The sequence below is a fragment of the Ranitomeya variabilis genome, chromosome 2 (genome assembly GCF_051348905.1).
Source record: "Ranitomeya variabilis isolate aRanVar5 chromosome 2, aRanVar5.hap1, whole genome shotgun sequence".
Taxonomy (NCBI): Eukaryota; Metazoa; Chordata; class Amphibia; order Anura; family Dendrobatidae; genus Ranitomeya; species Ranitomeya variabilis.
In genome coordinates, this window is record NC_135233.1 from 756,596,042 (window position 1) to 756,613,470 (window position 17,429).

Below are 17,429 nucleotides of genomic sequence, written 5' to 3' on the forward strand. Positions count from 1 at the left end.
ATTTTACAACACAATGTAAGCGGTAGAATGTGGCTGGCTGATATACAACAAAGTAACAGAACTGACGTATATAAACTTTGAGAGAATTTGAATCTCCCTTTTTGGGGGGAGACAGCACCACAACTCAGGCACAGTGTGTAACACAATGCAATGTAAGTGGCAGCAAGTGGCTGGAAGATATCTGAAAAAATCCAAGGACTGTAGTACTATTTCTATCTCTCTACAATGATCTCAGCACAAGTATGGCAGCAACAAAAAGGACTGCTGCACACAAAAGTGTGGACAAATAAACAAGATAATTGCAGAAAGGAGCAACAGGATTTTTGCTTTTAAAAAAGCAGTTGGTTTGCACAGCAGCGGTGCAAACAGCAGTGCAGCTATCAGGGAGCCTTATGAGGCAGCCTAATAAGCTACAGAGCTGATGCACAAAGATATAGCCTCCACTCTCAATGCAAAACAAAGCTGGTGTTGGACAGTGGAAATCGCTACAGCACAAGCGGTTTGGGGGTTAATCTTCCCTCCCTAACTATATCCCTGCTTCTGACGAAGCTGCAGCAACCTCTCCCTATGCTGAGATCGGCAGAAGTAAGATGGCGGTCGGCGTGCACGCCCCTTTATAGCCCCTGTGACACCGCAGAAAGCTAGCCAATCACTGTCATGCCCTTCTCTAAGATGGTGGGGACCGAATCCTATGTCATCACGCTGCCCACACACTACATCCTCCTTCATTGGCTGAAAAATGGCGGTGAAAGCGTCATACGAAACGCGACTTTGGTGCGAAGATCGACGACCACATGTCCGATCCCACACTGGGATCGGGTCGGGTTTCATGAAACCCGACTTTGCCGAAAGTCGGCGATTTTTGAATTTGTCCGATCCGTTTCGCTCAACCCTAGTGTCAATATAACAGAAAATACCCAAAATTGACACCATTCTAAAAACTGCACCCCTCAAGGTGTGCAAAACCACATTCAAGAAGTTTATTAACCATTCAGGTGCTTCACGGAACTAAAGCAATGTGGAAGGGAAACAAATGAACATTACTTTTTTGACAAAAAATTTACTTTGAAACCAAATTTTTTATTTTCACATGGGTATCAGGGGAAAATAGACCACAAAATTTGTTGTGCAATTTCTCCTGAGTACGCCAATACCCCGTATGTTGGGGAAAGCCACTGTTTGGGCACATAGCAGGGCTTAGAATGGAGGGAGCATCATTTGATTTTTGAATGCAAAATTGTCTGGAATCGACCCTGATGTACCTAAACAGTGGAACCCCCAATTCTAACTCAAACCCTAACCCCAACACACCCCTAAGCCTAATCCCAACCCTAACCATAACCCTAACCACAAACCTTACCCTAACACACCCCTAACCCTAAACCCAACCCTAATGGTAATCCCAACCATAACCACAACCCTAACTGTAGCCCAACCCTAACTTTAGCCCAACCCTTTTTAGCCTAACCCTAACCCTATTCCCAACCTTAACTTTAGCCCAACTCTAACTCTAGCCCCAACCCTAATCCAAGCCCAACCCTAACCCTAACTTTAGCCCAACCCTAACTTTAGCCCAATCTAGCCCTAATGGAAAAATGGAAATAGATACATTTTATTAATTTTATTATTTTTACCTAACTAAGGGGGTGATAAAGGTGGGTTTTATTTACTATTCTTTTATTTTCATCACTGTGATAGGGTCAATCACAGTGATCAAAATTAACCAATAGGAGATCTGCTGGCTCGCAGATCTCGACGGGTGCACTGCGCATGTGCCCACCATTTTCTTCCAGGAAGAAGATGTGGGTTACCCGGGGGCTTCATGGGGGGATGCAGGGACACCGGAGCTACCGGGAGGGAATCAGGGGACCACATTTCTCTCTCCTCAGATGTGCAATCACATCAGAAGAGAGAGAAATTAAATGGGAATTCAGACTTTTTTGGCGGTCGCCGTTATTCAATATATAATGGCGATCTCAACACTGGGGTCAGTAAAAAACCCCGGTTGCTGAGACCACAGAGAAATTCCGACTCTTGGGGATGCTAACAACTTATTTCTCAATGTCGTTAAAAAGCGGATCTGAGGCATAAGTACCCTTAACTGCCGCTGTTAAAAGGTGTATCATGGTCGTTAGGAGGTTAACCTCTCTACATGCTCCTGTGAACTAAACACACCCCCTCCCCTCATCAAACTTGTCCCCCCACTCCCACGGTCATCATACAGCAGCACTATCATAGCCAAAGTAATAACAAAAACATTAGTGGAAATGCGATGATTTACCGAACTGTGACCGACTTTGAGTAAAAATGCTCATGAAAGCAAACACGAATCTGAATGTGCTACATTTGTGCTGAATTTGAGATTGGCAAATGCTTTCCTAACGTGTACGCTCATCTTTACTCTTAAGCACCCATGTCTAGGGTTGAGCGACTTTTATTTTTATAGGATCGGGTCGGGTTTCACGAAACCCGACTTTCTCAAAAGTCGGATCGAGTGAAATCGGCCGATCCTATAAAAAAGTAGTTTTTTTTTACTGACCCCAGTGTTGAGATCGCCATTATATATTGAATAACGGCGACCGCCAAAAACGCGAAACCCAATGCAGTGCAATGGGATACTATGGTTCCCAGGGTCTGAAGGAGAGGAAACTCTCCTTCAGGCCCTGGGATCCATATTTACGTGTAAAATAAAGAATTAAAATAAAAAAAATTGATATACTCACCCTCTGACGCTTCCTGGTAGTAACCGGCATCTTCCGTTCCTAAAAATGGCGCTTGAAAGACCTTTCAAATGCTTCACGGCTTGTGATTGGTCGCGGCGGCCCACGTGACCGCTGAGCGACCAATCACAAGCCGGTGACGTAATTCTCAGGTCCTGTTCTGGTTCTCAGGTACATGAGAAGGTCCTTCACGCGTTCATTCTTAAGAAGGAAGGCTGCCGGAAAGAAGCAGGGCGCGTACGAGGGTGAATATATACCTAATAGGAATATACTCACCCTCGGCTTCTTTCCGGCAGCCTTCCTTCTTAAGAATGAACGCGTGAAGGACCTTCCGATGATGTCACGGCTTTGTGATTGGTCGCGGCGGCCCACGTGACCGCTCAGCGACCAATCACAAGCCGTGACGTAATTCTCATGTACCAGAACAGGACCTAGAATTACGTCACCGGCTTGTGATTGGTCGCTCAGCGGTCACGTGGGCCGCCGCGACCAATCACAAGCCGTGAAGCATTCGAAAGGTCTTTCAAGCGCCATTTTTAGGAACGGAAGATGCCGGTTACCAGCGGCGATGTCCAGGCTGCGTCGGAGAGGCGAGCATATCAATATTTTTTATTTTAATTCTTTATTTTACACTTAAATGTGGATTCTGATACCGATTTCCGATATCGCAAACATATCGGAACTCGGTATCGGAATCCCGATACCAGATTCAGAAGATCGCCGACCTCATGGCCGACCCCACACAGGGGTCGGGTCGGGTTTCATGAAACCCGACTTTGCCAAAAGTCGGCGACTTCTGAAAATGGTCGACCCGTTTCGCTCAACCCTACCCATGTCTGCTATAGTACTGTGTATAAAAACAAATTTTTCTACTATGCACCCATGTCACTGATAGTATTGTGCATAAAAAATAATGTCCTACTCTTAGGCACAAATGTCTGAGATAGTGTAAAGAAATGCAGGAGAGCAATAGTATCTAATCCAGGTTTAAAGTTAGATTAATTAAAGGTAAAATTATTCACCTTGCAAGGTTGTGTGACACACAACACTTAAGGGGCCTAGAGACCAGATGCAGCAGCTTTCATAGAATATTAATAAAAGTAACCGGATTGGATGTGTTTCTATGCTCTCTGAAGTTACGACACAAGTTGTAGAAGAAAAATAGATAAAACTGCAGGTTTATTGTTGTTTGAGAGTCCATTGACTCCTTTCTCAGGACAACCATACAATAACTTCAGAGAGCGCAGAAACACTTCCAATCCGGTTACTTTCACGTCTGAGATAGGACTGTGGGTAAAAACAAATTTTTCTAATCTGCAACCGTATTTGTGGGAGTACTTTGCCTAAAATCCAAAAATAAGGAGTGAATCAAATAAGGGACATGGACGTGGCCATTAAGTTCTTATTTTTTTCCATCTTGTTGTGTTTCTTTTCTTATATCAGTATCATCTGCTGGAAATGAGTGGTCATTATGGTGATATATACCTCTCTCCCACAGTCTATTTATGAATAAGTTTATTCCATATACTCTTTGACAGATTCTTGTTGTGTCATATTGGTATCATCTGCAGCAAATGCATGTTCATTCTTATCACATTTCTTTCACAGTCCAAATCTGGATTGCTTTCTTCTATAGATTCTTTGAAAGTAACATCTGTAGTGATAACATTTATTTATTTTACTCACTTATATCGTGCCAATAATTCTGCTGTACTTTGCAGACATTATCAGCACTGTCCCCATTGGGGCTTCCGTTCTAAATTCAGTTTGTCTTTGAAGTGTGGGAGGGAACTGGAATACCTGGAGGAAACCCTCTCAAACACAGCGTGAAAATACAAACTCCTTGCAGATGTTGTCCCTGGTGGGATCTGAACTCAGGACCCACTGTCAGGCTGCATTGCTAACCACTGAGCCACTGTGCAAGCAAAATTAACTCATTTACTGACCATTTGCAATTTCACTGTACCATCCATGTGTGTGCTGTAATTATATCGATCAGAGCTACATATAAATCAATGCAGAACAACTCCCAATAACGCATATATAATCAGATAACTGGAGTCAGGAGAACTGTTTGTAAGTAAAAGGATATAATGTTTATTAAATACAAATCTTATAACAATACCACAATCTGAATAAATTAATACAAAAAATTGCTTGCAGTTACAAGAAAAGGGTCACTCTCTATATGCAAAGGATCCATGTAAAATCTCCCAACATCCACACTATTGTGGTATGTCCGACCAGAGGTTCAAGTTCACAAAATTGTATATGCTACTATGCAAGGTAGCCACCATTCCTTATTAGTGTTAGAAAGGAGGGGGCTGGAATAGGCAGAGATAAATGGAGGCCCCCCATGACCGTGCTTGGGTCATGGGCTCCCCTTTTTAAAAATAATTGTTTTGCAGGGATTGGTCGTTCCTGTGGGGTGGGAGGGGTTTGTAGGGTGTGGGGGGGTGGGGGCTATATAGGTAAAAGTGCGGGAAAAGTAGGCACATTGCCAGTTAGGAACCCCTGAGAAGAGAGAGCGCACCCCCCCCGCAAATTGTGTCTACCTCACAGTCCTGCAGCGGTGGTCATGGAGTCGGTGGATTCGCTGGTGGGGCGACTCAGGGAGGCAGCCAGGTCCAGGAGAGGAGGGTGGTTGGAGGAGCAGCTCTCAGCGCTGCTCGGCACAGCAGGAGCACCGGAGTCCAGCAGCAGGAGAGGCCGGCGCACGAGGCCCCCACAGCGTCTCTCACCAGAGGTGAGCGCGCGCGGTCGGCGCAGGCTTAGGAGCCCCTCCGGGGACCCTGCGGTGGCTGGGTGCAGCGGTGCGGCGTCCCCCCGCTGTGCCCCCTCCGGCAGGAATCCTCCTTGCCGGCCGGCTGGCGCTGCTACGAGGAGTGGTGCGCAGCGAGGAAGAGCTGCGCCGGAAGTGAGGGCTCCAGCAGTGCGGTCCATGGCACGGAGGAGCGGAAGAGCAGCGGTGGCAAGACCGGAACCCAGGAGCAGCGTCAGGGCGGCCAGGCAAGATGGGAGCGGTTCTGAGGTGGCAGTCTCCGGCGCCAGGGAGGAAGATGCGGTGAGCGGTGGGCGTTCGACGGCAGGAGCAGGACCGTGCAGTGGGCGCACAGGACGTCGGCGGGCGGCGGACGCCGCAGGGCAGGCGGCGTCTGAGCTAAGGACAGCGACAGACAAGCTTCGGTCAGGAAGAGCGGCGGGCAGTGGGGCTCCGCTGCCTGGCAGGAGGAGTGGTCGGGTGCCAGAGAGGGAGCAGAGACCTTCAGAGCAACTACGGTCCAGGTCTGGGAGAAGGTCGGTTGATGGAAGTGCAGCTGACGCTCCGGTCCCCCCTGGTGACGTGGAGGCCAGGGGCGCGGGCTGGGAGCAGCACGATGGTGCAGAAGAATCGTTTTCCGATGGTGAGCTGGACGTTGGGGAAGATCGGCGGGATGCAGGACGCACGGCTGGCAGTTACACAGCACCTGTGCAGCTCGGTGAGTATCACCCTATGTCTAATGTGTCGCCCGGAGGGGTTTTTTGTGGGGAGGTTATAGCGGATCAGGCGGCAGGTGGGCGCGCGTCTGATATTAGGGGGAGCGGTGGTTTGTCGGAGCCTGCATTGAGGGATGTATTGGCGAGTGTTTCGCAACTTTTGAGCAGTTTACAGAGCGGGGCGGGTAGAGAGACGGGGGTATCACCGGCCAGGGCATGGACCCCTGGGTCTGGGGTTGTGGGCCCGTCCTTAATTGATGCGGGAAGTTTGTTAACGGGCGAGCAGTCGCCATCGGCGTCTGGTGTGTCAGTATCCGTGCAAACGGAGAAGAATAAAGGGGACACTGTGAAGTTGGACGATAGAGCTAAAGGCGAGGTGTACGTTTGCTTTGAGGGGCCGTTGGGGGCTCATTTAAAAAAGGAGGTTAAAGAAAAGATCTGGCGCGATGATTATGTGGAGATTTTTTCCTTACTCCCGCTAGAGAAATTTAATCTTGATAAAGGGAAAAAGGATGATAGTAAGAAAGAGGAAGAGGAGAAGAGGAGATGGCGGCTTATACCGCAGACGTTTGTTAACTGGTTACAAGCGTTTGCAATACTGGCAAGTGTGATAGGTGAGAAGGCCCCTGAGAATTGTTCAGGCTTATTTTGTTATCTGGATGCGATTGGGGAGGCGCAACGTACATATGGGGGACAAGCATGGTTGCGCTATGACGAACAGTTCAGGCAGAGGAAGGCGGTTCGGCCTGAGATACGTTGGGATCAAAAGGACATAGGGCTCTGGTTAAAACTGATGGCTCCAAGCAGGTACGGGCAGTCCTTTCATGGGAGCGGGAGTAATGCCGGACAGCAGGCAGGACATAGCAGCAGTGGTCAGGGAGGACAGGGATCTAAAGAGAAAACGGGAACATGCTGGCAATTTAATGAGGGCCAGTGTAAATTCGGCAACACCTGCAAATTTAAACATGTGTGTTCCCATTGCAACGGAGTTTCACACGGGGCTTCCAAGTGCTTCAAAAAAGCAAGAGGCAAATCGGCAGTGGGTGCCGGTCAAGGGGGTGACGCCGGTGAGGCTGGAAAAGATGGCCCCCTTTCTAAGTAGGTATACGGATCGGGAGAAGGCTAGTGTGATTACTCAGGGTTTTGCTGACGGTTTTCGTATCCCTCCCCCTGAACATGTTGTTCCGTTTGGGATTAAAAATTTGAGGTCGGCTGTGGTTCATGCAGGTGTGGTGGATGACAAGTTAAAAAAAGAGGTGGAGTTAGGGCGAATTGCTGGGCCGTTTCCTTGTTTACCGGTTGAGGGGATGATCATTTCCCCGTTGGGGGTGGTCCCCAAAAAAGAGCCGAATAAATTTCGTCTGATTCACCACTTGTCATACCTGAAGGGGTTGTCTGTGAATGATGGCATTTCACAGGAGTTATGTTCAGTTGTTTATACGTCATTTGATATGGAAGTTCATTGGGTGCGTTGTTACGGGAGGGGAGCTCTGTTGCCTAAGACGGACGTGGAGTCTGCTTTTCGTTTGCTGCCTATTCATCCGGACAGTATACCGTTGTTGGGTATGTTTTGGAATGGTGGTTACTACGTGGATAGATGTCTACCGATGGGTTGTGCTATTTCGTGTTCCTTGTTTGAGACTTTCAGTACCTTTCTGGAATGGGTTGTTAGAGAGGTGGCTGGTGTTTCATCGGTCATTCATTATTTGGATGATTTTTTGTTCATAGGTCCTCCGGATTCGAATGTGTGTAGGAATTTGTTGGCGGCCATGGAGTGGGTGGCGGGTCATTTTGGGGTTCCCCTTGCGAAGGAAAAAACCGAAGGCCCTTGTACGGTCTTGAGTTTTCTTGGGATTTTGATAGACTCAGAAAACATGGAATGCCGGTTGCCTGATGATAAATTGTTGGCTCTGAAGCAAGAGGTTGGCCGCATGTTCAGGCTCAAGAAGGTCACATTAAAAGATTTGCAGTCTTTGCTTGGTCGGCTGAACTTTGCGTGTAGAATTATGCCCATGGGACGCATATTTTGTCGGAGGTTGTCCAGGGCGACGGCGGGGGTGCGTGCTCCGCATCATTTCATTCGACTGAGTCGGGAGCATAAGGACGACTTGTTGGTTTGGCACGATTTTTTGGTGCATTATAACGGTCGCTCTTTGATGCAGCAGCAGGTGGTCAACAATTTTGACAGTGAAATTTACACGGATGCAGCAGGCAGTGTAGGTTATGGGGCCTATTGCGCTGGTCAGTGGAGTGTTGGAGCGTGGCCAGACTCCTGGCGCGCGAGTGGTTTCACAAAGAATCTGGCGTTGTTGGAGTTGTTTCCCATTGTTGTGGCAGTCTTTATTTGGGGGGACGCTTTTGCTAATCGCAGGATTAGATTCCATTGTGACAACATGAGTGTGGTGTCGGTGATCAATTCGCTGTCGGCATCGTCTCCGCCGGTGATAAAATTGGTAAGAGAACTTGTTTTAAGGTGCTTGAGGATCAATACGTGGATTTCAGCGGTGCATGTTCCGGGCGTTCAAAATTCGTTAGCGGATGCATTATCTCGTTTACAGTTGGAGCGTTTCCGGGAGCTGGCACCAGAGGCGGACGCGGCAGGAGCAGTATGCCCTTCTCACTTGTGGCGGATTCCTATGGAGGAGCGGGACGGTTGATTTGGGCCTCGGTTACGAGTCAGACTTGGGCGGCATATGAAGCTTCCTGGCAGGTTTGGCAGAGTTCGGTTTTGGAGCAGTGGGACTTGGAGTCTGATGAGGACAAGTTGTTAGCCGTTTTGTTCTTGGTCGAAAGAGCGGCTGAGGCAGGTTGGTCGGTTTCTAAGGTTAATAAGTTCGTGACTGGGTTAGCGTTTGGCTTTAAGCTGGAGGGCTCGGTAGATGTGACGAAGAATTTTCTGGTGCGTCAAGCATTAAAAGGTTATCGTAGGGATATTAGAACGGTTGATGGGCGCAGGCCTATATCATTTCAGGTCCTGGAACGTTTGGGTGGTGTTTTGGCAGGTTTGTGCAGCTCTCATTTTGAAGCGGTGTTGTTTCGGTTGGCTTTTTCTCTGGCCTTTTTCGGGGCATTACGAGTTGGGGAGTTGGTGTCACGCAGCAGGGTTACTGCTGGTGGTTTATTGGCCCAAGATGTGGATTTTTGGACGGGAGGCATTGTATTTTGGATCCGGCGTTCCAAGACGGATCAAATGGGGGTTGGCAAACGGGTGGTGTTAGGAAGAGTTCCGGGGTCATTCATGTGCCCGGAACAATGTTTACGGGATTATTGGAGTTTATGGGCCGGTCGTTCTGGCCCACTGTTGTGCCATCAGGACGGATTTTTCTTGTCCCGTTTTCAATTTATTGCGATTCTACATATAAGTTTGAAGGCCTTGGGTTTTTCGCGGGGCGAATTCGGATCACATTCTTTCAGGATAGGGGCAGCGTCGGAGGCGGATGGCTTAGGTTTGGGGCCTGATGTTATAAAACGTATTGGTCGCTGGAGTTCAAGCCGTTATCGGTCTTATATTCGGCACTAAAGGATTGTTTGTGTAATTGGCATTTTTTGTTAACGGTTACTGTTATTATATATTGCAGGTCATGATCCTTATTTGGTCTGGATATTCGGACACTCCTTTGTTTATTGGGGGGCGCTTCGGGCGGACGCCAGGCCAGACGGTAGGCAATTGGGTTTCTGCCGTAAGGAAGTGTTAATTCGGTGGCTTGGTTTCCGGGGTATGGCTCGGAGTAGGGCGATTCATTATTTTTCTCGTGCCGCCCGCTTGAATGGAGCACCAGATATTGTGGTGTTTCATTTGGGTGGGAATGATTTGGGGTCAAAACCGGTGAAGGACTTGATACGGGATATTCGTTCCGATTTTCTACGGTTGTGGATGTCATTTCCCAAGGTTATGACGGTGTGGTTGGATATTGTCCCTCGTAAGAAATGGAGGGGTGCGCGTTCCGTCAAGGGGATCAACAGGGCGCGAGTGAAGCTAAATAGGGCTATTACCAAGTTTGTATCCAGAAATGGAGGAATATGTGTTCGGCATTTCGAGTTGGAGTCAGGTGTTGGTGAATTTTGGAGGGATGATGGGGTACACCTGAACGAGATTGGCATTGATTTATGGGCCTTGTCTATTCAAGAAGGAATTGAGAAAGCATTGTTGGCTTTGGGGCACTCGCAGGCATGAGGTGTTCAGGGCTGCGAGTTTGTGGCGGGGGGTGGGGTTCTTGGAGTTTATGCGGATTCAGCGGCTAAGGAATTTGAAGGAAATTCCGGACAGTTAAACGGGTTTGGTGTTCTGGCATTTTTGGTTACAGGCTCTGGACGGGGTGTTTACCCTGGGAGCTGGTGGTGGTTAATTTCTTCCCAAAACGGGAATTATGGTGCCCTCGAGCTGGTGGTACGGCTGGGGGTAAATTGAGGTGTTCTTATGTTTTTTGGTTTTGCCAAAAATATTTTAAGCCAGAATTTTCCCGTTGGGCTCCAAGAACCCTCCCTTCTAATTTTGCATAAAATTATGCTAATGTTTAATAAAATGTTTTTGTTGTTTGTTAATAAACTGGCCGCTGTGGCCATAATTATCCAAAATTGAAATTGGTGTTACGTTTTTATTTGTATTATTGATTGGTTATCAAAAAATGGTGGGTGAGGTTGGGATATTAGGGGGAGCCATATTGACCATACACGGTCAAGGAGGGGGCTGGAATAGGCAGAGATAAATGGAGGCCCCCCCATGACCGTGCTTGGGTCATGGGCTCCCCTTTTTAAAAATAATTGTTTTGCAGGGATTGGTCGTTCCTGTGGGGTGGGAGGGGTTTGTAGGGTGTGGGGGGGTGGGGGCTATATAGGTAAAAGTGCAGGAAAAGTAGGCACATTGCCAGTTAGGAACCCCTGAGAAGAGACCCACCCGCCCTCTCTCTTTTTTATAGTGTTTACAGGGTCAGTGGTAGATGGGGTTGGCGGGGTATTTTGAGTTAGAGCAGGGATCGTTAGTAGGTCAAGTTTTTTAAGGTTGTTAATTTTCTTGTCACAGTGGCTGTTGCGGGGGGTGGGGTTCTTGGAGTTTATGCGGATTCAGCGGCTAAGGAATTTGAAGGAAATTCCGGACAGTTAAACGGGTTTGGTGTTCTGGCATTTTTGGTTACAGGCTCTGGATGGGGTGTTTACCCTGGGAGCTGGTGGTGGTTAATTTCTTCCCAAAACGGGAATTATGGTGCCCTCGAGCTGGTGGTACGGCTGGGGGTAAATTGAGGTGTTCTTATGTTTTTTGGTTTTGCCAAAAATATTTTAAGCCAGAATTTTCCCGTTGGGCTCCAAGAACCCTCCCTTCTAATTTTGCATAAAATTATGCTAATGTTTAATAAAATGTTTTTGTTGTTTGTTAATAAACTGGCCGCTGTGGCCATAATTATCCAAAATTGAAATTGGTGTTACGTTTTTATTTGTATTATTGATTGGTTATCAAAAAATGGTGGGTGAGGTTGGGATATTAGGGGGAGCCATATTGACCATACACGGTCAAGCATAAAAATAGTTACAAGATTGAACCTCACCCATGATAGTCGTAGTGTGGATGTGGAAGCACCAGCCCCTATGCACGTTTCGCGTAGGCTTCTTCGGGGGGCGGTATAGAGTGTGTCATAATGGAGTCATTAAATAAGGCACCCACACCTCATGTGAATCACCGGACCTATAGAGCGGCGCATGTACACGCGACACAGGCGCCGGAAATTGCATCACCACTCGGCTTCCCGAGTGACGCGCGAGGACAGGGAACCATAACCATGGTAACCATGTCCAGCGCGCCTCACCCAATGGGCACTGACAGCGATGCTCCGGAATGCCGACGTCACGGGCATGCGCACAAGTCCGTGATCAACAGAAAGAGCGCGGGGATAAGTGTCGAATGTCATGTGAAATAAGATGCTGAGTATGTGTATAAAGTGCAGAGTGCTGTGCAAAAATTAAGGTGAACTATTCATAATAGATTATAAGATAAGACAAATACCACTTATATATATTCTGTATAAATAATGGCCAGCATTAAGCCCAACACATCAATTATATAAAATTAGACATAGACACTTACATAATACCATCAGCTCAAAAAAAGCGAACACATACATAATTAATTACACAATATAAATGTCCCGTGACAATTCTTGATCAGTGGAAATAAGGTAGTCAATCAAATTCCCGCATCAACACTCGTTCTTTCAGTGGGATAGGTGTCAAAAGTGGATATGGTCCCTTTCTATGTAGCTAGAAGTACAATGAAAGATAAAAATTAAAACATAAATTAAAACATAAAAAGACACACAACTAGTGTTGAGCATTCCGATACCGCAAGTATCGGGTATCGGCCGATACTTGCGGGTATCGGAATTCCGATACCGAGATCCGATACTTTTGTGGTATCGGATATCGGTATCGAAACAACATTAATGTGTAAAAGAAATAATTAAAATAAAAAATATTGCTATACTCACCTCTCCGATGCAGCCTGGACCTCACCGAGGGAACCGGCAGCGTTCTTTGCTTAAAATGCGCGCGTTTACTTCCTTCCGTGACGTCACGGCTTGTGATTGGTCGCGTGCCGCCCATGTGGCCGCGACGCGACCAATCACAGCAAGCCGTGACGTAATTTTCAGGTCCTCAATGCCTAATTCTAGGCATTCAGGATTTTAAAATTACGTTCCGGCTTGTGATTGGTCGCGTCGCGGTCACATGGGCGACGCGACCAATCACAAGCCGTGACGTCACGGGAGGCAGGAGACGCGCGCATTTTAAAATTACGTCACGGCTTGTGATTGGTTGCATGCCGCCCATGTGACCGCGACACGACCAATCACAGCAAGCCGTGACGTAATTTCAGGTCCTGAATGCCTAATTCTGCATTCAGGACCTGAAAATTACGTCACGGCTTGCTGTGATTGGTCGCGTCGCGGTCACATGGGCGGCACGCAACCAATCACAAGCCGTGACGTAATTTTAAAATGCGCGCGTCTCCTGCCTCCCGTGACGTCACGGCTTGTGATTGGTCACGTCGCCCATGTGACCGCGACGCGACCAATCACAAGCCGGAACGTAATTTTAAAATCCTGAATGCCTAGAATTAGGCATTGAGGACCTGAAAATTACGTCACGGCTTGCTGTGATTGGTCGCGTCGCGGCCACATGGGCGGCACGCGACCAATCACAAGCCGTGACATCACGGAAGGAAGTAAACGCGCGCATTTTAAGCAAAGAACGCTGCCGGTTCCCTCGGTGAGGTCCAGGCTGCGTCGGAGAGGTGAGTATAGCAATATTTTTTATTTTTATTCTTTCTTTTACACATTAATATGGATCCCAGGGCCTGAAGGAGAGTTTCCTCTCCTTCAGACCCTGGGAACCATCAGGGATACCGTCCGATACTTGAGTCCCGTTGACTTGTATTGGTATCGGGTATCGGTATCGGATTAGATCCGATACTTTGCCGGTATCGGCCGATACTTTCCGATACCGATACTTTCAAGTATCGGACGGTATTGCTCAACACTACACACAACCTTAAAAACTAAATCCAGAAACATTCGTTATAATTAAAGAAATGAAGCGAAACTCAGTTGTTCGTTGTTGTGCCTCTAGTTTTTCCTAGAGGCAAGCAATCTTGATCCGGACGTCCGGGAGCTGGTGTTGGATTTGTTGCGGTTCATCCTGGAACATTATTTTTTTATTTTTAAGGACCGTTTTTTCCTGCAGAAGCGAGGGACCGCGATGGGGGCAGCATGTGCGCCTTCTTATGCTAATTTATTCTTGGGATTTTGGGAGAGGGAGATCTTTCCCGATGACGCACTTGCCGCCCCCCAGATCCTTAGTTGGTACCGCTTCATTGATGACATCTTTTTTATCTGGCAGGGATCGGTCAGTGATTTGGATTCTTTTGTTTCCGGGTTGAACCGCAATGACTTCAACATCAGACTCACATACGCTTACCATCCTAGTGAAATCTCTTTTTTGGACCTTCGAATACAGGTACAGCCTGATGGTTCACTGGGCACTGATGTGTATAGGAAAGACACATCGGTGAATGCACTTCTACATGCTTCATCTGCACATCTGGGGTCAACCATCAAGGCTGTACCTGTAGGTCAGTTTCTTAGGATGAGGAGAATATGTACCTCTGAGGAGGCATTTGAGCGTCAAGCTGTGGACCTTGGGGAGAGATTTAGTGAGCGTGGCTATAGCAGGAGATGTATTAAAAAGGGCTATAAAAGAGCCAAACAAACATCTAGGACCTCTCTGCTATCTCAAGACCAATATAGACAAGAGTCCAATAAAAGGGGTGGAGATAAGACACATCAAGTGGCAACAAGATTTATTACTACTTCCAACTCCAATTGGGACGAACTACGTTCCATCTTAGCCAAATATTGGTCGGTTTTAAAAACCGACCCAATACTGAAACAACATCTATCAGAATATCCACTGATGACGGCGAGATGGAGCCAAAACCTACGTGACATTCTCGTCAAAAGTCACTATGTGGCAAAAAATCCTTCCCCCACAATTTTTGGTATGGGTAAACCAAGAGTGGGGTTCTTTCCCTGTTTTGATTGCCTTGCGTGCAAGAACCATCAGAGAGCTTTCTCTTTTCTGTCCTCAGATGGGGTGCAGGAGTTTAAAATCAGAGAATTTATAACATGCAAAAGCACTTTTGTTGTGTACTATGCGAAATGCACCTGTGATCTTATATACATAGGTCTTACCTCGCGTGAATTACGTGTGAGGACACGTGAACATGTGAGGGAGATCATTGCAGCAAGGGATGAAATCGAGATTGGAAATTTAAAAACCATTCCAAAACACTTCAGGGTAAAATACAATTGCAATCCTAATGACCTGAAGGTATATGGTATTGACAGGGTTCACGCTGGAATTAGAGGCGGAAATCTAAAACGCCTGCTTTTCCAGCGTGAATGTAGGTGGATCACTGTTCTCAATACATTAGTACCCCATGGATTAAACGAACAACTGAGTTTCGCTTAATTTCTTTAATTATAACTAATGTTTCTGGATTTAGTTTTTAAGGTTGTGTGTCTTTTTATGTTTTAATTTATGTTTTAATTTTTATCTTTCATTGTACTTCTAGCTACATAGAAAGGGATCATATCCACTTTTGACACCTATCCCACTGAAAGAACGAGTGTTGATGCGGGAATTCGATTGACTACCTTATTTCCACTGATCAAGAATTGTCACGGGACATTTATATTGTGTAATTAATTATGTATGTGTTCGCTTTTTTGAGCTGATGGTATTATGTAAGTGTCTATGTCTAATTTTATATAATTGATGTGTTGGGCTTAATGCTGGCCATTATTTATACAGAATAAATATAAGTGGTATTTGTCTTATCTTATAATCTATTATGAATAGTTCACCTTAATTTTTGCACAGCACTCTGCACTTTATACACATACTCAGCATCTTATTTCACATGACGTTCGACACTTATCCCCACGCTCTTTCTGTTGATCACGGACTTGTGCGCATGCCCGTGATGTCGGCATTCCGGAGCATCGCTGTCGGTGCCCATTGGGTGAGGCGTGCTGGAGATGATTACCATGGTTATGGTTCCCTGTCCTCGCGCGTCACTCGGGAAGCCGAGTGGTGATGCAATTTCCGGCGCCTGCATCGCGCGTACATGCGCTGCTCTATAGGTCCGGTGATTCACATCAGGTGTGGGTGCCTTATTTAATGACTCCATTATGACACACTCTATACCGCCCCCCCGAAGAAGCCTACGCGAAACGCGCGTAGGGGCTGGTGCTTCCACATCCACACTACGACCATCATGGGTGAGGTTCAATCTGGTAACTATTTTTATGCTTTCTAACACTAATAAGGAATGGTGGCTACCTTGCATAGTAGCATATACAATTTTGTGAACTTGAACCTCTGGTCGGACATACCACAATAGTGTGGATGTTGGGAGATTTTACATGGATCCTTTGCATATAGAGAGTGACCCTTTTCTTGTAACTGCAAGCAATTTTTTGTATTAATTTATTCAGATTGTGGTATTGTTATAAGATTTGTATTTAATAAACATTATATCCTTTTACTTACAAACAGTTCTCCTGACTCCAGTTATCTGATTATATATGTGTGTGCTGTAGTAGTGGGAGGCCTCAGTGTATGCTACTGGAGCTGGAATTACCGTGGATGCTGGCACCAGATTTGCCCTCCAATAGATTTTCATTAAAGGATTAAACTATTCATTCTAATTACAGTGCCTCTAATTGGTCTTGGATAGCTATTTTGCCTTGCAACATCACCTGCTAACTCAGTTGAGAAGTGGCTAATTTGCTTGACTGCTTCCTTCCTTGGATGTGGTAACTGTTTATCAAGCTGCATCTCTGGAATGGAACCCTAATTCTCTGTCACCCATAGTCACCATGAAATGGAGTCCACATGGCACAGAGGGTGATCGGCAGGGATAGTGGCTCGCTGTGGCAGGCATACAGGAAAAACCCTTTCAGATGGAGGGGGAGATGAATGGCCTCCAGAGGACACCATGCCCACCCTGCCTTGTAATTCACAGCACCCAAGACAACGCACATGAGAGGCGAGAGGACATGAGGGTTAAGTGTGGCCCTTTCTCATGTTTAGACCTGCCTCCGCCTCATGGATCTTTTTATTCATTTTATGTTATTAAGTAATTTCCCTATCCACATTTGTTTGACGTTAACTTGTCCTGCTCTTACCCCCATTTTGCTAACTTTTACAGACCCCCTAGCCCTTACTTTCTATGACCATTTTACAACCATTTTAAATCACCGAAGTTCGGGTCTCTGTCTTCTATGAGATTCAGGGTCAAATTCGTAGTCAAGTTAGGATACTGAACTTTAAACTCCAGTTCCGTCAAACCCTAACATCTACGGGTCTGCTCATCCCTGGTCATTAGTACATTTTTTTCACTATTGAAAGTATTTTTTTTCTCATTTTACATTACATTACGTTAAAGTGAACAGTGTCAATGAAAACTACAATTAGGCCTGCAGAAAAATAAGTCCTTATACAGCTATGTTACCATTTCAATAATAAAATAAATTAAAAAAACAACATCTTATGGCTATTGGAAGGGGAGATGTAAATAAACCAGGCAGAAAATGAGAATTGGTAGGGGCTAGTGTTGAGCGATACCTTCCGATATACAAAGGTATCGGTATCGGATTGGATCGGCCGATATCCAAAAAATAT

The 17,429-nt window shown here is 46.4% G+C and overlaps 1 pseudogene; it reads right to left on the reverse strand.

Moving 5' to 3' along the window:
* Positions 1-16,361: 16,361 nt before the first annotated feature.
* LOC143810881 (18S ribosomal RNA) lies at positions 16,362-16,776 on the reverse strand (annotated as a pseudogene).
* Positions 16,777-17,429: the final 653 nt, after the last annotated feature.